Source organism: Ruditapes philippinarum, unplaced genomic scaffold, assembly GCF_026571515.1.
Source record: "Ruditapes philippinarum isolate M1 unplaced genomic scaffold, ASM2657151v2 ctg1565_1_1_1_1, whole genome shotgun sequence".
NCBI classification, from domain to species: domain Eukaryota; kingdom Metazoa; phylum Mollusca; class Bivalvia; order Venerida; family Veneridae; genus Ruditapes; species Ruditapes philippinarum.
In genome coordinates, this window is record NW_026858059.1 from 192450 (window position 1) to 217458 (window position 25009).

At 29.7% G+C, this 25009-nt stretch overlaps 1 long non-coding RNA gene across 1 annotated transcript; it reads left to right on the forward strand.

Moving 5' to 3' along the window:
• The first annotated feature begins 266 nt into the window (after positions 1–266).
• LOC132751953 (uncharacterized) lies at positions 267–1287 on the forward strand. The gene is made up of 2 exons (XR_009628744.1): positions 267–631; positions 784–1287. It is a non-coding gene; the product is annotated as an uncharacterized LOC132751953 (long non-coding RNA).
• The last annotated feature ends 23722 nt before the right edge of the window (positions 1288–25009 follow it).

The window sequence follows — 25009 nt, forward strand, 5'->3', positions numbered from 1 at the left end:
ACGTAAATTGCTTTTCTACTAACCAAACGATCATAATATCGTTATTGTATAAAAAAATTGTGGTACAATCACAAATCTGAAATATTTCATAATCATTTCATTGCCTAACTGTAGTTATAAACTCATCCTACAGCTTTCGTTCTTATATTAAAAACTAGATATTTTTAATAAGAATGTTAACTTAAGTATCGAAATATTCCTAGATATTTGCATGAATATCTTGTTTAAGTGCTTATAATGCCTAGCGCAGATTTGTTGTTTAGTATATTTTTATATGCCCGAAAGAATTTCGGGCATATTATGTTATACCCCCTGGCGTCCGTCCGTCCGTCCGTCTGTCTATCCGTCCGTCCGTCTGTCCGTCCGTCCGTTAGCAATTTGGTTTCCGGAGCATATCTTAAGTTCCATTTGGCCCACAACATTCAAACTTCATAGGATGATTGTCCATTTTGGGTAGAAGACCCCTATTGATTTTGGGGACACGAGGTCAAAGGTCAAGGTCACTATGACCTTAAAACTGAAAACAGTTTCCGGAGCATAACTTAAGTTCCATTTAGCCCACAGTGTTCAAACTTCATAGGATGATTGTCCATATTGGGTAGAAGACCCCTATTGATTTTGGGGTCACAAGGTCAAAGGTCAAGGTCACTATGACCTTAAAACTGAAAACAGTTTCCGGAGCATAACTTAAGTTCCATTTGGCCGACAGTGTTCAAACTTCATAGGATGATTGTCTACATTCAGTAGAAGACCCCTATGGATTTTGGGGTCACAAGGTCAAAGGTCAAAGTCACTATTACTTTAAAACTGAAAACAGTTTCCAGAGCATAACTTAAGGTCTATTTGTCCCACAATATTCAAACTTCAGAGGATGATTGTCCATATTGGGTAGAACACCCCTATTGATTTTGGGGTCACAATGTCAAAGGTCAAGGTCACTATTACTTTAAAACTGAAATTTTTTTCCAGAACATAACTTAATTTCTATTTGGCCCATAGTGTTGAAACTTCATAGGATGATTGTCCATATTGGGTACAACACCCCTATTGATTTTGGGGTCACAGGGTCAAAGTTCAAGGCAGCTATTACCTCAAAACTAAAAACAGTTTCCAGAGCATAACTGAAGTTCCATTTGGCCCACAATATTCAAACTTTATATAAGGATTGCTATTTGAAGGAGGTAATACTTTATTTAATTTATGTAATGTCTTACAAATGCTTCATCCTTAGTAAAGAAAAAAAAACACTTTCGGGCATATAATGCTCCGCCTAGCGGTGCTCTTGTTCTGAGTTAGTAAGGAACAATGTACACTCTTTATTTTAAAAGCCCAAAATCACTGAATCCTTTAAAATGTACTAATGCAAATTGGTTTTTTTATATGAATAACGATATGTAAGTGGTAAGTTTTGTTCTGTTAGTTCGGTATCTTAATATGTTAATTTAATTAAGGCATCTCCAAACAGATATCTTAGCTCTAAGAGGTAATGTAATACAATGAGGTACTTGACAGATTAAATAAGATTTTTAACCTTTGAAACAAACCAAATATATCTGTGTGCGAATATTATAGAACATACGAATATTTTTAATACAAATTCTGAAACAGATCATTGACATTTTATTTCAATGTTTATACATTACTGTTATGATATGCCGATGTACAATTTGTATTTTGTTCTTTCATTCTTATAGTACAAACTCAAAAATAAAAATATTTTATTTGATAGATGTCAACGGTCAATAACAACATATAATATACATATGAAAAAGCGAATTTGATTGACATGTCATATTAACATATGTATATTAATTGAAGATTAACATAACATAGCACATAATTATTATTTTTGTAAGTGATAATAATTTCGAAGTAAGCAAATGATCATTATCTGAAAGTTTGCGAACAATTAATCGGTCCGGGTCTACAATTAAATTGTACACACACTTGTAAAAGAAGCAAAACAGAGCCAGTCCGGTTATGTTAAAGAACATTAATGGAGTCCCTTTAGATTATTTATTTTCATGACATGGAGATTGGTCTATATATACTCGTAGATAAACAAAACATAGAACACGATTATTCTTTTTTGTAAATGATATCAATTAACCAATTTTCAAAATAACTGAAAAGTTTTTCACTTCGATATTTTGCAAGGCAAATAAAACAATTTATTTACAACTGATATTTGTAAATATGGTAAATATATGTTATTGAATATTAATATTATTATGATTGCATCATTCAGACAATCTATTTTCTCTATATTGTTTTGAAATATGTTTTATAATTGTGATTTTTCATCAGATTAATGTTTCTATTATGGGCCGTTGGATTATAATTCAACCAACTCGGTATTAAAGACTGTCTAGACAGTATAAGTAGCTAGTTTATCATAATGAAGAAGACAGTAAAGTCAGTGACACCTAAGAACGTCTTCGTACATAGACAACAATTGTCTTCAAACTTTAAAAATGGTCGCCGAATATCATATTTCAAAATCATTTCTTTGCCTAACTGCAGTTATAACCTCATCCTACAGCTTTCGTTCTTATATTTAAAACTAAATATTTTTAATATGAATGTTAACTTAAGTAACGAAAGAAAACTTCAACGAAATATTCCTAGATATTTGCATGAATATCTTTTAAAATAAGTGCTTATAATGCCTAGCGCAGGATTGATGTTTGGTATATTTTTCTGTAACAAGTTTAAACCTCGAAAATAGTAAGGAATAAGACACCTAAGAACGTCTTCGTACATAGTGTATTGGTATTTTATTATTTCACATGACATAATATTGAAACATGGGTAGAAAATTAGTCCGATCTGTTACTCTGACTGGATGTATTACATTTTGTCCGCATACAAAAATTAACGCTCAAAGTTGAGCAATGGTATGTTATGTTGTTTATGTAAGTCTAGAATATACACTTATTTGTTACACGATTTGTAAAGGATTGTAATTTTTTTAGTTATTTTGGTAATCTGTCGCAACTTAGTTGGAGATTAGAAAAATTGTTGTTCTTGTTTTTGCAAAATTATTTTATAATAAGACAACAATTGTCTTCAAACTTTAAAAGTGGTCGCCGAATATCAGTGATTTGACATTTGTCCCATGTAAATCATAAGAACATAAGTGAAGATATATCAAGAAAAGAATAATTCTTTTTTTCAAAGTCCAAATTGTTCTTTAAGGAAATTCTTTACACTTTTATAGAACTCTTCCGAAAATATGTAGATATATAATTTTCCTTTTCTTTTCTTAATTATTAAGAATACGTGCTTAAGTAAAATCTTTGAAAACTTTGCAAACAGGGGTCTTATCGACTGATTTTAAAGTGATCATTATTTTTGTAAGCAGACAAAGTGAACGGACAAAACAAAACCCATCTTGAATAGTTATAACATGGTTGTGTATGAAAAAAGAATCTGATTTAATCACACACGTTTTCTATACGATCGGAGAAAACATGTAGATATATAATTTTTCCTTTTCTTTTCTTAATTATTAAGAATACGTGCTGAAGTAAAATCTTTGAAATCTTGCAAACAGGGGTCTTATCTACTGATTTTAAAGTGATCATTATTTGTGTAAGCAGACAAAGCGAACGGACAAAACAAAACCCATCTTGAATTGTTATAACATGGTTGTGTATGAAAAAAAAATCTGATTTAATCACACACGTTTTCTATACGATCGGAGTTCTTTAATATTTCTGGGAAATAATTGTGTAAATGCCAATAAGGACATGTCAAGCGGGGAATACTATGAGGTTTTAGTAATTACAATATAAATATAGTGTATGAAAAACAAACAGTAATGCATTGATGTTGTTTTCATTTTTACAGTCGGTGCATTCATAAGAAGATAAAACACATTTTATACATTTTGAAAAAAAAAACTTTTTGGTAAAGAACCACTACGGAAAAACTATCTGTACTATTGAATAATATGGCCCAATCTATTTTTACAAAGGACCTATTCTATGTTGTATTTGAATCCTGTTTTATACTTGTTCATATAGGTTTCATTACTTGATCCACAAATTTATTTGACTATAATTGGTATAATTGTATAAGATATTTTTGATTAACTTAACCAAATATCAATTCACTGCAATTAAGATACAATATTTGATTTTAAATAACTTTATTTTTAGCAAATATGTTGAAATACTTTGAGAAATTTCAAAGTAATTTAATACTGTTTTGTCCATATTATTTAAATCTTTTAGATTATAAGGATATTTTAGTGTTACAATGTCTTCGTAAATGATTATAAATTTGACAAAAATATGTTAACAAATAGTTCAATCGTTATTTCTGTGATATATACGGCCAATACAAAAAAGATTATCTAAATCTTGAAATACACTTTAAGCATTGCAATAGACTCAGAGATGAAAATATTTGCAACAGAATATGCTCACCAATATATAATACAAATGTGACATTTCTTAATGTAAGCTATCACATACAGTCTTACTCATACAGACATATAACATCACAGAGTCTTCATGCCAGATGTATTTACCTAATGTAACTGACAATTTCTGTCATCTACAGGAAATTGCTATTCCATTTTTGTTGTAGATTATTTCAGATAATGGACATACATCAACTTCCTAAAAAAGAAAGAAAAATAAATACCATTGGTGGCATAAGATATTGTGGGGTTTGGCACATATTATTGCAAGTGAATAATGCTAGACAAACTGGATTGAACTGGTATTGGTATATCACAACGGAATATATTGGGAAATGCCAGATTTAGGAAGTTTCGCAATATCATTTCAATACTTTATTGAACCAAAGCTTCGTGAAAATTGACAATAACTTTTCTTAAGATCCATTATCTTGCAAATGCTGTTAAAAGATTTAATTCAATTTAAATACCATCATATATATTCGTTATAAATAACTTTAAAATTCGCAAATACTTACTGATAAGGACTAAAATGGGCCGATGCGGTAATCAAAGGGACAAGAGGTGCATGGAAAAAGGGGGTTAGAGTAGGAGTCAGGACACAAATGCGAGAGAGGGGAATGAATAGAAAATACTACCGTTTACGAAAAATAACAAGATGAGACATCCCAAAGCCTAAATATGTTTCGATTTGACGAGACAGTGTAAACAAAATGAATCCCTGCTAAGTGGAATCCTAAAAATTGTGATGGTTTCATTAGAAAAAATAAATAAAACACAAAAGTGATCATGTACAAAATGATCACTACAAAAGTAGTCGATGCCTTAAAGGAAGGCAGAGCATATAGAACATCACCTACAATGGCTCGACAAAGCAATACAGAAGACGAAACTAAAAGCAATTTAGCCCGAAAGGCTTAAAGAACTGTCTATATAATTGCAAGTGAATTATGCTAGAGTTTTTGGTTCATCAGATGCAATCAAAAGAGGAAATTGTATCGTCCAAGTTTCAAAGGGTTGAACACTAATTATGTGGTATGTCTTAAAATAATTGGATTATATCCTCGTTTAATAAAACGTCTGATAAATTTAGTGAAGACAGCAGAAAACTTACCATGGCACATGGTCCTACAAAGTTTATGAACCACATCTCCATACAAATCAAGCCTGCTTATTGCTTGTCGTAAATAGTTTTTAAACTTCAATTTAATTTTAAAATTAAATCTGAATTACGATGGTCGAACTTTGCCAATAATAAATAAATTACGATCATTATTCGAAAAGAAAAAAAAAGCTGCTCGTCACTGACATGCAGCATGAAATGTTTTGTTTACTCTAGACAGTTATAAATGATTTATGTTATAATGTTTCCAAAGTTGCCAAATTGTCGATACATTGGTTCAATGTTTAATGTGCGGAAGTCATTTTGATATATAGACACTTTGTTAATATCCATATAATGCAAAGTGTTCGATCCTTACAGATTAGTGCATTACATTTAGAACTTTACCTCCGAAACACGTGTCAATGTTTGTAGTAAATGTATTGATATTCAAATAAAAGGTCACAGTATGGATATATCAACTTTACTTTTTTAAAAAGTGAACATCTAAAAAAGTATATGTCTTAAAAGTGTGTTTTCTGTTTTTCTTTAAAGAAATGCATACATTTTTAAGTAGAAAACTATCGGAAATATGTTTACCTTCCTTCTTTTCTGAATCACTTTTATAACATGTTAAGAAGTCCGAGTCGTGTGATCTGAGTCTATGGTTGTCTTTTACTTAGCAGCAGAAAACAAGGCAAACAGATATCTTGCGGTGACACACAAACAAATGGCTGAAAATGGTAAAAAAATCCAGTCTTGAAAAAACTCCTTACATCATCGCGTATGTTATATGAGAACAGACTTTTTGACACAATTGCACTCGCGCGAAGTAAATTTGTTAATATATAAGTAAAAAATGTACATGTCGCGAAACACACTCAAAACATTTTTTTTAAAGTATATTTTGGTCGTTTTGTTACACATAGCAAAACAACATTTTTTAAGGATTTTTTCATCGCAAATTCAAATGAAAAACGTAGATTAGTTTGCACGAAATTGTCCGTAGACCTTTAGAGGATCAACTAAAAATAGACACGCTTTTACAGATAAGATTAAGTGTTTACACATTTAGACTGTCACTTTTGTTTCTTGTCAATGTGAAACTGGAGCTGATTTCTATGTTCAAACTTACATTACTGGTTTAATCCAGACAGTTATAAAGTGATATTTGGTTAAACTGTCACAAGATAAATATTTACAAAAGGTTCAATAAATATGTGACATTTCCTTAGATAAGCACCGACATTTCCTTACATAAGCACCGTCTACAATATAGTATGACTAGACATATTACATCGTTTATTGCATTTACCTTATGTAACTGACAATTTCTGAAATCCTCAGATACTACTGTATTGGCAAAATACGATTTCTAATGATGGTTACATACGACTTCGAAGAAGCCGAAAACACAACGACATCAGCAACAACAAAAATCCACGATATTCGTTTACTTAAGACAGACAGACAGACAGACAGACAGACCGAGCATTTACACTGAACATATATTTAACATGAAACGTTGTACAACAATACCACAGAATACAACAATACCATTGAGTAGTGGAAGCACATTGACGTCAAAAGTGAGTGACGAGGACGTTACCTATATGCTTATGTTTATTGTCCGGTTAACTTTCTCGACTTTCACCAACCTGATAATGAAAGTAAGTATTTTAACTTAACGTGATTTCATGAAGAAATTAACTTTAAAGATGATGATATGCCATTCAAAGTAGATGAAAAATGTAAAGTAATGCTTGAAGCATATTTCATTTAGGTTTTGTACATAATTTTCATTTTGCAGCACAAGAATTTTGAAAGGAATATAGAGAGAATTATCAAAATCGTTCTTTGTTAAAATTTAGTATGAACTATCTTTCTTTATTAAAAGTTACGACATATTTCTTATAATAATTCTGTAAAATAATGTTTGTAATGTCAACGACGTGACACGAAAGATAAAAATGATTTGCACAAATCATCACTGATCATCACAAATCATCAAAACAATGTAAAGGATGAAGATATTTGACAAAAGTCAAACTATTTTAAGCAACAGATAATAATATAAATGTTTTGTTACGATCTATTAAGTTTTGTCTCCTTTACTTTTCTATATTAAACGTCGCTACACATTTTGCATGTATTTGACAACAAAATAATGAAAAGTTCGGGGAAACTGTCTGATACATGTATAACTATTTCTTGCTTTACAGACAGTTATATGATTATATGATGTCTGGTAACTGAGTAAGAAATTCTTTTTACTATTGAATTGGGTAGTTTATTGATTTGTCTGTTATTTGATATAGATAAAAATTGAAGAAAGTATTGAGTACATGAAATGTTAACAATCTCCTACTTGTACAATTTGTCATTGTTGAAAGTTATCTGGTCCATTTATGAAGGTGTTTTATACCATAAATAATTATGTCGAAATTGATACACTTGACAACATATCACGAAAGAAATATACTTAGTATATTGTTTTGTTAGTGCGAGAAATCTGATGTGACATAACATATCTTTATACAGTTCTGGAAAAAAAATGCTGTTTTTTTTTCATTGTAAAAAGGTTCATACTGTTTATCCTTTTTAACTTCAACTTTTTCAAGAAATATCAATTTTAATATCTAAACAAAACATGTCATATGATTTTATCAATATTTGGAGTATTTATATAAAAAGTGCCCATTAAAAACAAATCCACTTTAACGGAGCTAGCAAAAGGTAAAACACTTAATTTAAGTTAATTACTCGTAGCATACTTTGAACATAATCTTTGAAAGTATAATAGTGTTTAGTCAAAATAAATAGGTTATTTGTTTTTGTTTGATTTATTAACCTGTTAATTGCATACTGATTAAACAGTCAATACATCTTTATTTTCGGTAAGGTTCGTGAGATGTACGCAGTAGTGAGATATACGAGTATTTAACAAAGATTGTGCTTACTTGCATAGACATATTTTATTTGTTCTAAATGAAATATCCTTAGTATTTCTCGAGAAGAAATCGGGATTGTGGTCAAATGGCTCTATTTAATTATGTCACGACAATAATTAATAAATAAACTGAAACCAATAGGTGTTCCTTTCATTCTCTAATGTCTGCGAGAAAATGAAGTGCAAGCCGATCATCTTCTGTTTAAATAGTATTGTAGTAGCTGTTTTCAATTAAAAGGAGATGTAGAAGAAAAATATTGTATGCTTGATATGAATATCAACAAATATCTGAAAATTTAATCCATTAAATATAATGATAATTTCAAATAATTCAGAAATTAAGTCGCAATTCAGTTGTCATTTATTTTGTGTAATAACATCAAGCAAAAAGACTGCATGGTGTTAAACATGGTCAGTAAGACAGGAGATAGTGCAGAAATGTTAGGAAATGCAGATAGATATCAAACAACAGTTTATTGACTAAGTTTGTTGAACTTTCAGTTGCAATTAATTAAGACTTTTGATAGAGATGTAATACTCTTTCTACTTTTTCCGTATATTTCTTCCTGATTTAAAGTATTGATATGTTACCATTATTAGAATCTTATTTTGCATATACAGAAAAAGCAGAAATCTGACAGAAATTGTCAGTAACATTATGTTACTACCTCAAACAAGAGGACTGCATAATGTTTAAAAGCAGGAATGTCACGAAATATCATATCTTTAATGTTAATATTGACTAAATTTGTGTTTTTGAAATGATAATCTTTGTTTGCGAAATGTTCAATATACATGTATATACGTATATTTTGTTTTAAAATTGACATTTATATTGTACGAATTCGTTTTGAAAAATGGGGAAACGTAAGTATTGTTATCTGTATATTAATGTGTTTAAAAGCATTTTAAAAAGTAAATGTAAATCGAATGTCAAAATGCTTGAGTAGTTACTTTTATTGACTATTTCAATTCAAAGTTAGTTCATCTTACACATCTCCGTATTTTTACCCGTTTAAATGGATTCATGATGACATAGCGTTTGTATCATTGTAAGCACACGCCTATACTGATTTTATTTGATAAATGTTTAAATCAATGATTATTTTCCGCCAAATAAAATACAAACATTCTGCATGAAGTATCTTTATTAATTTGATTAATGTATGCAATGATTATAGACCAAAATAATTTTATTATAAAACAAATGATCCATGTAGTATGCACGTATATCAAACGATTTCTGCATAATAATTACGGTATGATGCTAATGTATCGACAATATGACAACTTTTGAAACATTGAGATATTAAGAAAATATCCAATCATTTATAACTGTCTGGAATAAACAAGAAATTTCACACTATGTTTTCTTTCTTGTTTGTCCTTATGATTTATGTCAGTTTGATGCAACAAGTTAGCAATGATGAATAAATGCAGTTAGTAAGGAATATAAATGGCTATGTTATTAAGTATACCATACAATTCAATAATAATGAAACATTTGCTTCTTTGTTGAATGATCAATGCAATAATGTAAATGAATTTCAAGACCGTACACTGACGTCCCGTATGCTAGCTTGAGAGAAATCAGCGTCCTTGGCGAGATTCAAACCATCAGCCATGATGGTCAAGTGGTTTAATGTAAACGACCTTAACCACTCGGACAAGGCCCTCAGTAAAACTGATTGTTAAATGCAGAAAAATACACTTAATATAATCTTATGTGTAATAATCAAGGAATATTACATTTTTGATTATAGAATTCACGTAAAAATGGCTAAATGTATGACAAAACCTACCCAGCAATAATTTTAATTTTGCCATTTTGGACGTTGTTAAGAATTCTGTTTTTTTATCATAGTAACTTAGCTTTTCTCTTCTTGTATATTTCCAAACTTTATTTGTTTCTTCAGCAATATCTTACATATTTATATATTTTCTGAAATATTTTGTTTTCATTTAGCGACAACTACATGCAAATAAGTGTTAAGCATTTCTTTACTTCAATGTACGAGGGTTGTCCTTTAGTTTCTCGGAAATTTGCCAAAGCATTTTTATACTATTTTTTTTTTTGCTGAAAACTTAAATAACTACTGTTGAAACCTTAAGACCACATTAACTAAATTAATTATGTCATAAGTTGAACCCTGACTTAACATTCATCTCCATGGTAACACGTATACCGGGAGCATGTTTAAATGTATAGCCTAGAATTTCGGGTTAAGAGGGATTTACATTCGGTCAAATGTCTTTACAAACAACGTAATTTTAACAGTATTTTTCGTGTGTTTAACATTTTTTCGAGTGATTTGTTTTTGTTCTCAAACACAACCGATAGCCCACAGACATGGCAGTTAAATGAATGCATGTGAAATGGAATTGAAAAGAGGAATAATGTTTTGATTTTGATTCGAAAAAGAACTGGAGGAGACATTGAAAATGATAAGATCATCTAAAATTTTACCAATATTTTGAAAAATCATTTGTTTGTAAATGTCATGAGAACTCAAATCTATAAAACACGATCAAAGAGCGGTAAGAGCATTCTACACGGCCATTACTTTAACTTACCGGATACACTTCAAAGCTCATAAAGAATGTTTCCGTTAGCTTTGATGTAACGGTTTATATTTACATATTTAACAGATGAATTCAGAAATACTTTACACGTGTTGCACATGGTGGTTGTTTGGTATTTTCTGGACTCCAAGCGTGTATAGAGTTGTATGATGTCGTGGAACGTCGCAAAAAGAACCCATGAAAATTGGCTCCGGGAGTGTCAAAGATTTTTGTTATGGTAGTATTTTATCATGATTTGCACTTTTTGTTTCAAAAGCTACGATATAGTAATTTTCTATTATCATATTGTACGTTTATTTAAACATAGGGAAAATTGATGAAGCACAATTCAGCGACCTGTAAGAACAGTCCTGGTTTTCGTAATGATAAGTGCCAAAACAAGGATATTTCTCTTTCTCTATCTTGTTTATGAAGTTGATGTATGCCCATTATCAGGAATTTTATACCACATATATAGAATAGCAATATCCGGTAGATGACAGAAATCGTCAGAAACATTAGGTAAATACATCTTGCATGAAGACTGTTTGATCGAGTAAGGCTGTATGTGATAGCTCACATAAAGAAATGTCGCATTTGTATTATATATTACCTTGGGGAATAAGCTAATACTGTTGCGTACAATGTATTACTTTCTTTGTTATATGTCATAAACATATAAATGAAAGTCACATTTACGATCATTTTAGGTGTTTTTTTTTCTCAAAGATATCATTTAAATTTAAAGAAATTTTAAAAACGTTGATTAACCTTAAAAACTATTTTTAGACATTATCGAAATTTTGTTTCCAACTACAAATGTAATTTGCTAAAAGATAAATTATTTATGATGATATATATAGTATACTAGTATTTTGGTTTAGATCACCATCATTTAGGCATTTGAAGTCTAATTTACAGATACAAAAGCTAAATTTAATCATGGGAATTAACAAAAATGGAAGGAAAATGTAAAAACAGATACGTGTTAGTTATCGTGCAGTTGTACACCATATATTTTACCTTCTTAAGTCTGCACTATATATTTTAAACGAAAATATTTAACATACAAAAACAAACAAAAAACAACAACAAATAGACATTAAATTCAAACTGATAATGATATGAACACACAGTTCATGAAAACTACAGAAATTATACCATGATAAGAATTTAATAAAAACACAGTTTTAAAATTATTTCAAACAGCACAACAAAAGTTTTATCATTTCTTTGCCTTAGCGTTATTACAATCGTTTGCAAATAGAAAAAAGTACATTCTCTGAGGTAATTTGAAGAACACGTTTGATGGATGAAGTTCTCAACATTCTTGACATATTAAACCCTAATAACTTAAATTACAGTGTATCTCTCTTACAAATACTGAATCTGGATAAACGTTTGTAATGCACCTCTCTTCTTTAAGATCTTGTTACATGTGTCGTACAATTGTAATTTAAAAGAATATTTTATATAAAAGTGATAGAAAGAAAGACTTAACGGGAATGTAAAAGCGAAGTTGAGGCAAACTCTCTTGGAAGATAGACACTAATTAACATTCTAGTATTTTTGATAACACTAGTACTTCCTTTATGAAGAAGAAATTAATATTTGATTACAATTGGAAACAATATCCACGTTTTAAGTAGTACAAAGTAATTAAATGATTTAGTGCCATAATGAGTAACAGACTGTTCGCGAATATGAACATAAACACATATTCCCATACACATAACATCTTGGACAAACAAAAACATTGTGTTCCAGGTAACATTCACTAATATAAAGATTCATTTCTTTTTGTCGATTTTTCATTCTATAAATACCGTTTGCCGAACACAATATTTTTTTCTCTCTCAATAGTTAAAGTAAGACTATTATTTCAATATTGATAATTGTAAAACAACATTTGCCTCATCTAAATTATACTTAATCTCATAAGAACTCTTGCGAAAATTTCCATTAAAATCGTAGCCAAAAGGTGCCGCCCACAAGGAATGAATCCTGTCTAGTCCATATAGTGTGTACAGTCAACTTCATATCTATCATTATTTTATATTTTACGTTAAGAACCAATGTAGCCTAATTGCATGTAATTCCTTTATCAATTTAGTCAAATCCAGTCAAATGTGTCGGATTCTAATTATTGTCGGCTTTGATATTCGTTAGTGCGCCATTTCGTCTTACTGCAGACATATTGCTTAGAGAAAAACAACCCGAAAGTCCAATTTTATAATGATTTTGCTTAATCATAAAACCTGTTTCAGGCACCTGTGCCCTCATTGTTTTCGTTTCTTTCGTTTAATACAGATCACTGTTGAACGATGGTTATTGTATGATGCGGTCTATGGACCAGGCTAATGTATCACTCAATAGTTAAGGGTATTTTACCCGGTATCCAGACATCGGTATGTTATTGATCTCTGTAAAGTTATATCAGACAGTTTCATTGAACTATTGTTATAAAACAATAGATTGAAGTGTTGATTGCGTAACGAAATTTAAGATAATCTGGAAGGATCACCATGGGGGACATTTGAGTACGTCTTAAATTCCTCATACATTTAGAATTTTGTCAAAGCCAGTTATGAAATGAATAAGTTATTAGTTGTAATGCTAGGTGCTAAAGAACTGTCTAGGCTTGCATTTATTTTTATTGAAATAATCATTCTCGCTTTGACGGTCATTCGACTGCAATATACGAAAATACAGTGCTAGGTGCACAAATAATATATGGTTATACTGATAGCCTCACCTCGTTTTTTTTCTATCAAATGTGTTGATTAGTAATATATTTCAGAAAAAATATAAAAGTGATTGACTAATAATTGATAATGGAAGATGTGCATGATACAATATAAAAACTATCTAAATTATAAATAGATTGCCCAACTCTTTTTAAAAATTTAGCTTTACCGATACATTTTGAACGATAGTTATAAATATTTCCGATGGTCACGTGGATTACTGATTTTTTTTTTAAAATATCAAATTTAACTTAATTATGGGAAAATGTCATGTTATATTTAACCATTTACACTTGGATGGGCATGATGTCACTTAAATATGTTACCATCTTTGGAGCCGTATTTTGCTAATGCAGATAAAAAGAAAACATATCTGAGGAAGACAGATATTGTCTGTTACATTAGGATATTACATCAAACAAGAAGACTGCATGATGTTATATGTCTAGTAAAGTAAGACTGCATGTTACATAAGGAAAAGTTAACATCTGTATTGTATTGTTCATAGCTGACGGAAAACAATTGATTGATCTTTCTCCATATGAGGACATGTTAACTACTATATTGTTGTCAAATACGAGTAATACAAATGTATTGCTTTTGAATATATGAACAAATGTGGTCTATATTGTGTGTGAGCGTTGTCAAAGTGGAGTAAAAAGATAATTGTCTACATCTTTATTTTTTATCGAAGTGAATGACTAAACTGTATATCAAAAGAACATTTCACTTCAAAGATTTATGTTTGATTAAGTATTCAAAAGTACTGAAAATTTCCAGCAATTATGATTTATAAACCTAAGATATAGATTTCAATTGCATCTTTTTTCTACCTAAGCGATAAACTCTACATACAGAGTGGTTTGTTTCATATATTTCAAGTTCTTTAATTTCACTCCTTTACATAATTATGTATTTACGAAATTATGCATCTTTTTATTCTATTTATTTGACCAAAAAATATAAAAATATAAACCACGTGAATAGTAATCATATAACGTTATTATGATTTTAGTATGTTACCTGCATGATACCATTTTATTGACAATTTTGCAATACTGAAAAATTAAAATTTAGCCAAAAATCACATCATTTATTACTATCTGGAAACAAGAAGCTAATTGCTGTCTCCCTTGTGATTTATGTCAGTTTGATGCAAGTTAGCAATGATGAACTGCTGTGATTAATGAGAAATATATACATGTATATTCCTTAGATATTTCTGTAATGTAATTTAATAATATGCAGTACAAAATTCGCAATATAAAGGTCAAATACATACATAACGTTATCTCAACAAGAATGATTACCAATTCTTAGAATTTTGGTTCAATAAGATAATTAAAACAATTATGCTATTTATATTCTTCAGGCATTTTCTCATATTTTCCGTTGTCATAATTATAGATAATTTAATTGCAAACGTCTATGTCTAGAATTACTATTATTAAATTCAACAGGTGCCAAAAGGCCTCATATTTTTATTTCCTACATTATATTTCTATTTCTCTATCTGGTTTATGAAATTTATGTATGTACATTAGCTGGAATGAATGAAGAAAAGCAATATCCTGTAGATGACAGAAATTGTCAATAACAATAAGTAAATATATCAGGCATGAAGACTCTGTGATGTTACGACATGTCACTTAAAGTTAAGAATGTATGAAATAACTTACATAAGGAAATGCCACAATGAATGTTGTATTGCAATACAATGCATTTAAAAAGTATTTTACAATGAAATTACATATTATTCCTTATCATCCATGTATGTCACAAAAATACAAATGAATATAATGAGGTAAAATGTCATTTTTTTATTTTGTTTTTATATTTTAATTGTCTTCTTAATGTATTCCTTTTTTTTTGGGGGGGGGGGAGGTCGCTGTGGGGGTTAATTCTTCACATCGACAATTTGTTAAGATCTTATTGTGACATTCTAGCCTAAAAGGTGTACGTTAGGTACATTGTTTCAGGCACGAGGGGCACATAAGTAGCACCCCCGACTTCCTTTTATGTAAGTAGATAGCATCACATCATGAGATAATCTGAAGTCCCTGGCGGGATTCGAACCTGCCGCGGTAAAATGCAAATGATGAAATGTAAAAAAAGTTAGAAAGAATTATGTAAGACAGATAGAACACTAGATATAACTAAAACTAAAGCAAATAAAAATAGACATATTTATGATATTTATGATATTTATGGACAGCCTGACATTATAAGAGAGACACATCAATTATTTATTTCACTATAAAATTTCTTTAATCACAGTACTACCACATAGACGGAAGTCCTAGCACGATCATTGTTTATTTTATTGTTCTGCGTGCTATAACATAATGATAATGCCTAGAAAACAATTTATTTTATTGTTCTGTCTGCATTTGCAGTTCTATTCACGCGGTTGTAGACATTAGATTCTGGGCAACAGAAAGCTCTTCAAATAAAGTTTCAGGAAGGTTATTACACAAAGTACTATATATTGAAAACCAGAATCCCTAAAGAAAGTCTAACACGGCTAAATTGATTCCGCCTGTTCATGGACTGTACACAGGTAAAAATGCATCACATGATTCTTGTATGTTTGGTACACCATATGTAAAACATATGTGTTTCATATGTTTTGAAAAACATGTGTTTAAGAGCATATATTTTTCGAATGTAAAATAACATATGTCAAATAGGACCATATGAAAAACATGTGTAAACAAACATATGTTAAACAATGGTTATCACATGTTTTTCATATGAATAAGTTTTCATATGTTAAACATATGTGAACGTTCATGTGTTTTTCATACGATAAATAAATGAAATATATATTCTGCAAGCTTTGCACTTTGAACAGTCTCTGTTACATTTTACATGATGGTACATATATATATATTCTTAAAAGATTCTTGGTTTATGTATCTATGTGCAGCTTGTAAATGTAGTTAATATATGGAGACAAAAGTTGCCTTCATTTACAGTTGAAAAATAATAACAATGAATAACATTTGTACAAAAAATGAAAATAAATAAATGATATCTTTTTGGAGGGACAACTGGGCATATTTTAAATTTGGCGTATGCCTGGCGTTTACTGGAGAATGTGAGGTGTCAGTGTGAGGAACTAGTTAGGGGGAGAATAGTCTGTCACTCATTTTTATTCATGAGTTTTTCTTCCATTGTATATGGTAGTGTTTACTAAGTGAATTTTTAACGATTAAAAACCCAAAAGGAAGCGACCGCTAGGAAGTGACCATGTGTTCTTATTTGTTAACATGTTTTGTTACCATAATATTGTTAAAGGCCCATTATACTTTACAAGTGCTTATACATTTATTTGTCAAAAGTTTTTTAATTTTAATATTGGTATAGTTGGTGTCCAAAAGTTAACTCTCATTGACCAATTACCTGAACCATCTTTGTATCTGTTTTTTCTTTTTCTTAAACGGTTAAAAGTACGCATCTGATAGATTAAATTTTCAAAAGGTCTGACATCGGTTGTGTCCTTGATTGAATTAGTATATTTGATTACCCGCATATCACGAGAAGTCTTTGCAAAAAGATAAGATTAAGTATTGGTCAAATTACATACATTAAATTATTTTAAATAAGTGGTACATTTTTGTTTATCTTTGTAATTATACAACAGTAACAGAATGAACGCCAGATACAAACCCTGTTCAGGACATAAAACGCCCTTTTAATGCCAAATGCAGTTCCCTTACTAATTTGAACGACTTACAAGTGTGCAGGAATTTTCTTCCGAGTGAAACTTAAGGTTAATAAACATTCTTTTTAAATTACATGCATTGTTATTCTAAAGAAATTATCTAATGATTACGATATGATAACAATTCGTTTTTATTTAAAGACTTGTTAATATTTTAACATCTTTTAAGACCGTTTTCGCGATAACAAATGTTATGATAGTTTGCAATTAGAAAAATGGACTTTCACTCTGTAAATGTAAAGTACTCGTGTGGTGGATAAATCTCTCCACATTGCAAAAATAGCCCTATAAATACAACACCTAGATATCAATACCACAAGTGTATTGGTTTGGACAAAATAAAACAAAATATTTTTTAAGTCTTATCAATGTAATTTATCTTTTTAAAACCCGAATGCATTTTCCTTAAACTGATAACATTATTCATGGAAATGTTGTGTCATAAGAAATATCCTTCTTTTTTCATTCATTTTTGTAAAAATCACTTTTCAACAAAAGTCTAATAATAGTCATAAAACTACAGTTAAAACCTAGTCCTGGGTCAACTTAAATATATTTAAATGTATAATAAAATATCTCTCCACTATGTTGAAGTTATTTAGTCAAAATCGTCATACAGATATACGGTTAATCAACATTCTTGTTTGTTTTGTGTCACTTGGTTAACGATATTTTCATTCAAAGGACCTAAAAATGTATTACAACAGACAAATGATGTTTATATATATATGTTGAAAAAAAATCTAGTGACGGAAAACTTGAATAAAACACAATTTAGTAATGTATCTTGGTTATAACAGTACTTATTTCATACATAGTAACATACAACTTTAATAAAGCAGCATGCTGTAACACAGAATTGAAAAGGAAGTCAAAGACTTGTGCAAATGTCTTTCTTTCCATTAAATTGTTAAAGTAAAGCATAATGACATTTACAACACGTATACGTATACTAGTTACTAACAAGAAAATAAAAACACTTATAAAGAGTTAAATGAGAAATAAAAGTACACCAAACGACGAAAAAGGTGAAAATAACAAATAATGTGAAATCATATTGAATTGTTATTGAAAAAGGAGAATAGGTACGGAGGAGAAAAGAAATGCGCGGTTTTAAGTCTAAACAAATATTTTATACTAATTGAAGTTTGATTCTATAATAGTAATGTATCTTATCAATGAATATATATGTAAATCAGTAATAATGCCAGAAAGCCAATAAGGCGTGTATTGTATGATAACTTCCCTTCAATGTCCTGTTCTCATACAAAGGCTTACAGCGTACAACATGAAACATGCATAGAACAAAGACAATAATAAGATTTAGAAGGCACGTGGAATACTTCATCATTTCTGTGTTTTGCACGACTTTCGCTTTTTCTAAGCAATTTGTAGTCATTTTCAGCAAAGAAAAAACAATTTTGTGGCCGTCTTGCACAGAAATGCGAAGTAATAACATGCGCATTACATCGTTAGAGTGACAATGAGACAAGTTAATGTGACATTTGAAAAAGTCAGTAAAACTTGTTCTGACAATTGTTGTAGGCATTGTTCATCAGAAATAGAATACTGAGACCATTCAAAATGTTTATTATACACGAGGGTATTCATGGTAAGTTTGTTATATAATTAACTTATAAGCTATCTATAGCTTTTGACAGTTTGAGAATTTATAATAATTAAATTCAACTAAGTTTGATATGGATTATAAATGGCGACAATGAAGAGCATAACTTTAGTGAAATGTATGCTATGCACTAATAAAGAGAAACAGAAGGAATATTGTCTCCACTATTTCTGCGGTATTACACACTCAGAACTATGCACTTGGAAAGGGAAATGAAATAATGTTAGAAAGTAATCACCATATCTTGAACGACTACGAATATTATTTAAGATATTAGATTTTATCGTATTGATACGAGCATAGACGCGGACTTCAATATATAAATATATATAAATAATTCACTTGCAAAACAAAACGGAAACCAGAAACATGTTTCATCCCCCTATAAGGCAGATAATACTGTAAATGCATATTTGCTTCATTTTTTATTCCTTTGATAGCTAGTTTTGCAAAATGTTTGGTTTAAACATATTTTATTTCGAACATTTTGTACAAACAAAATTATCATACAATATTGAATAACGAATTAAAATGTTTGCAGCTATATGTTACGAAGCTCAAAGATAAACGAACATGGTAAAAACTCATCAAAACTGATTCTCAGGTTTAATGTTTTCCCTGAAATGAAAATCAAGAAGTTCAGGGTATATTATTTCAAACAATATGCTAGAAATGTAACAACGACACAAGATGAAGAAAAATGTAACATGGGCAGTGTAGACAATGATAATAGTATAAAGCTGTACGTCTCTGACGATTTTGTTCTTTAAGATATACATTGAAAAATATTAATTTAATAGCTTAATTTAAAATACGAGAGTGTTTAAAATCCAATTGTAACATACTTCATATAGAACTTCAACAAATGAATGAATGTTGGTTTTTCACAAAGTCAATTGTTAAACTTTATCGGAAATTAATAAGTGAAATTTGTATCTTTCAAAATGATTGAATTCGCATAAAGATTTGCTCTTTATAGAGAATACTGCAGGCCTTCTGATTTTCAAATTCAAACTCCTATCTTTGTTGAAAAGAATTGCTGCCATTTCTCATTAAAATTGAAGATTATAAGGTATCAGTCAATTATTTTTGAAAATCCAATGAACATCTTGAGTATAATAAAAAATCACAATTAAAGTACCTTGCTTTTAATAGATACGCATAAAAACTGTAGTTAAAATCGACATATTATTTTTGTTCTAATTAAAGCTACATCTTCATGGTTACAAATCTTAGTATATAAAATTCAATTTATTTATATAGTTTTCCTCAAATAATATGCAAGATTAAAAGTTTATAGTTTGATATTTCATAAATAAAATTATTTACGAGATTTGGGTTATCTATTTGAATTTTTAATGTCAGCTTTGGTTGAAATGGAGTACCAGTAATAGCCAAAATTTTATGTCTGTGATTTGATATCAGTACCAAAATCAGTGCAGTACATACAGTACCAGTCATGTATGACTGTTGATAATTGATGTATACATGCATGTGTCGAGTTGACCATTTTCAAAGGTAATCAACAATAGCTGGTAAAATTTTCAAATAACTTTGTCTAAATAACATTGTACTTTTTATTTTGATTGTTCTCTAGTTATGTTTCTAACACACGAACTTTTTATGCTCAAAACACCTTATCATTAAAGCAGTTACCTTTTTGGTACTTGAAACTATACATTAAATTTCTTTGACATTTTCTAGAACAAAATAATTCATTTCAAACACTTGGATGTACGTATATCATCTTAATTAATGCTTAAAGAGTAATTTACGCAAAATAAACACTCCAAAACTGTCAAATATGTAAAATACGAGGGGTTACCCAAAAATCCGTGGGCTTTCTTTGTTGCGTAAATATATATTTGAGATATTAATTTGAAATTCTTACACTGCTTAGAAGAATTAATAACAAATAAACACAGAAAAATCATGATAGTAGCTTTTTATATGACAACAATATTTAATTTTACATAAACACATGTCGGCGACAGCGGCGCACTGCACAAAGTTATTGACGGTAACGTCATAATAACGTACAACTTGTGCTTCAACGTTACGCAGTCAATGACGGTTACTGCTTCTCAAAGTAATGTCCATCACTAAATTTCTTATGCAACTTAAACACTAATGATCGTGAAATTTTATTTTCTCTGTTCTGTTGGTCTGCTGATTTTTATCAAATGTTTTTGTAGATGTCATTCCCAAATTACAACAAAATTTTATGATCGCGCAATTTTCTAATTACCGCGTGTCCGTCATTTTCCCGTTGTAAACAATATCGGCGTCTGGCGTTTCTAGCGATATCAACAAAAATTAACGGAAAGGACGGCCATTGTTTTAAAGAATTGCTTAAACGACATCATAGAAGAAACATTTGATGTCTAGCGGGTTTTCTACGTTAATTTTTTAGTATTTTAGCAAGAAATATACGATGACTTACTGTGCTTTTTTACCGTGAGCCGGGTGCCGTGTATGTGCTTATTTAAAAACATTATAAAATCATTGTTTATTGGCACAGTTAACTGTTCCTTTAAAAATATGTTGATAATATTCTACAGGGTATTTTGATAAACTTTCATTACAATACACGTTGACGTTCAAGAGATATTAAAAAAGTCCACAATGTTTTGGATAACCCCTCGTATGTATCATTTTAAAGATATATCTTGTTCAATCAAATACGTTTCCCTATTCGGTAAACAATTCAAGTGAGTTACTTAAATTAACATTTTGTCTATTCCTATTTTGTCAAGACTCCTTTGGTTACTTTTGATGCCGACATTAATTTTTCTGAGATCTTTTGACGAAAAAGCACCCTATTAATTTGAGAAATTTAATTTTCATGAAGCAGATACCGACATAAAACGTTTCAAATGACGTTAAAAGCAAATAAATCTTCAAATAAACTTTAACTACACAATTTTAACATTAAAGGTCCGTGTTTTATAAGGATAGGGCACGTTTAAATCAATGTAAATGATATAAAATGTTTTGTTTTCCCATGAATTTCATTATTTTTTGAATGTTTTATTAGGCAATTTATCAAGACAGGTTATTCCATATTTCTTCTAATTGTTAACCTTATTTTAAATATTTTGCTCTTTATAGAGAATACTGCAGGCCTTCTGAAAAAAGGAATAATAGAAATTTAGAAAACATTTATTAGAGATTACAAAATATGAATAAATATTAAATCAATTCGAAGCGTTGCATATTTAAATAAAATTAAGATCTATTTTCTATTTTTATTTCTGATTTTATCTCATTACATAGGGAATACCTAAAAGATAGAATAGCGGCTAATACTGTATGTCCTGACACATTATACATATATGTAATTATGTCGTGAAAATTAAAGGGATTCGATTATGGTTTCATAGGAAATGATTTTTCAAAATTTATTTTCCATTGAATGTGATCTACAGAAATTTCTTGTTTGCAAAATTTCAGATCATTTGCTCACATCATTTTTCCACAATAATCATTCTAATGGTGGAAATTGATCCAAAATTTAAAACAAAAACCCTTGCAACGCTCATATCGGGCTACGAATAACACAAAAATACTATCTTCAAGGGGCAATTATTTCTCAGTGTAATATTTTGCATATCTTGTATAATATCTTACATATAATTCTGTGTTAAAAGCCCAAGCTGATCTATGTAGGACATTCAAATTTGATGTTTTAAGCTTTTGGACCTCAGTGGAGTTCCTTAAAATAAACTATGTAACTACTGTAAATAGTTGTTCGGGTGCACGAGGGTAAAATAGCAATTACTTGTAAACAGAATTAGGTTTGCCCACCAAATTGTCAATTTCATAGCGAATAGACTACAAGAAAACAATTAAATGGCATAATAATACATGACTGGCTGAAATAAAATCATATTTAAATGGTAATTATTCAAACAAAAGTTCCTTTTTACTATCATCGCCACTGTTATTGATATTTTATAGATTAAAGTCTTGTTATTTTATTGTAAAATATTTGTGATCAAAGCAGCTGTTATGGTCGTAAAAAGCAATTTATATAAAACAATACCCCTTTCCAAACAAAAAGAATTATGGGATCCATTTTTAACACTTCTGACAAATGAAGGCCATTTTAATGAATGTATGCTAAGGACTTAAAACAATGATATTTAATTCTTGTAATTCTCCTGTACGATAAAGTACGAGAAACAGGTTTGCATACTATTTACAGACCAGGGAGGCGATTTTAAAAGAAACTGTGTTTTTTAATCATTCGTCCTGTATATTTTTGCCTTTTTGTAAAATTTGTTTTGATTTGTCCTTTACGTAAAATTTTGTGAATATTTTAACGACAATTCTCCGGAAAATTTCAACTAAGAATTACAAACTTTGAATTACTGATACTGATGTAACCAATGGTAAACATCATTTTTCAACTGACGTTTTCCATATATTACAAATGTTTCTCTAATTCTAACGTCTTGTACTTTATTGAATTAAGCATCAAACCTGAAAAATATTGTGACTGAAAAACACTTTCAGCTATTCGTACAAATATTCATGAAATGGATGCTGTATTTCAAGAAATATGAAAGTTAGATTTAAGCCTTACCAAAGAGGAGTCTGTTCATATTGTGAAATAAATGTTCCAAAATTTTTTAACGCGTACGTCTGCACTTTTTAACCTACTTAGAACAATTTTCATTGTAACTGAACTATTTATTTCTAATTCAAATATTGATATATTGATCAAACTCAAAATAATTCCCGTTTTGTTGCATATGTTTCTTAGAATGGCTCTGTTTTGAATATTTGCCTTTTGCATTACTATCCTTTTTGCCTCTCATGCATATAATGGTTTTGCTCATTGAAATTGTTTAGGTTGATTGTCAGTATCATGCATTATTGAGAAATAACTTGTCAAGATGTCTATTATATCAGCCAAACGAGTAATATTGAGACAATAAACTAATTAATATGTTCTTTGTCAAAAACTGATTTTTTTATTTAAGAAAATTTGTGATGGTATTTGTGATTTGCGCTTTAACTAGTCCTTTTTATGTTTTTTTTATGATTTTAGTTTTAAACGTTAGTTTTACTTGAACATGAAATAAATATTAATAAATTTCACTGCCATAGAGTTCATTTCTGTCTGACTGGCATGCACAAGTTTTTGTTGACAAAACAACATTTACAAGAATCGTCTTTATTCAATGCAAAAGCCAAGCTAACAAAAACAACTAAACAACAAAGTGTAATATTTCTAAATGGTAAGAAACAAAGTATGTGAGACAGTTAAGACCGGAACAATTCACTGTTATAGTTCTTTGAAACTGCACTTCTTCTAGAGGCCTTATAAATATGTATGTCTAAAGTTAATCTGTCAGGTACTACAAAGGTTACATTTTGAAAACATCAAAGTACGAAAATGGGACGATAAAACGGATCCAAGTATAACATTTTTATTTTCACTACACATTTATGACTCCCTGTGTATCACTATCTAAAATTTGAAATCAATCTTAAAATAATTTTCAAATGAAATACCGAGTATGATAAAATAGGATAAGGTACATTTATATTTCTTGTACTTTGCCTTATACATGTAGTTTGTTTCAAGTCAATTTATTTGATTTATTTTGATCTATATTCCGTTAAACAGATTTCAAATTAGAATCCGGACAAGATCATTTCAATACTCTTATATATCCGTATAAATCATATGATACAAAATCTTGAATTTATGGTATTAAACTGTATCAAATGTTTTCACAAGATAACTTAATACCAATTTCCTAAAGTGCTGATTGTTCATTATTAAAGGTCATTTGGAAAATATGACCTTGATAGAAAAAAGTCATTCAGGGCTTAATGCTATATTCGGGAAGT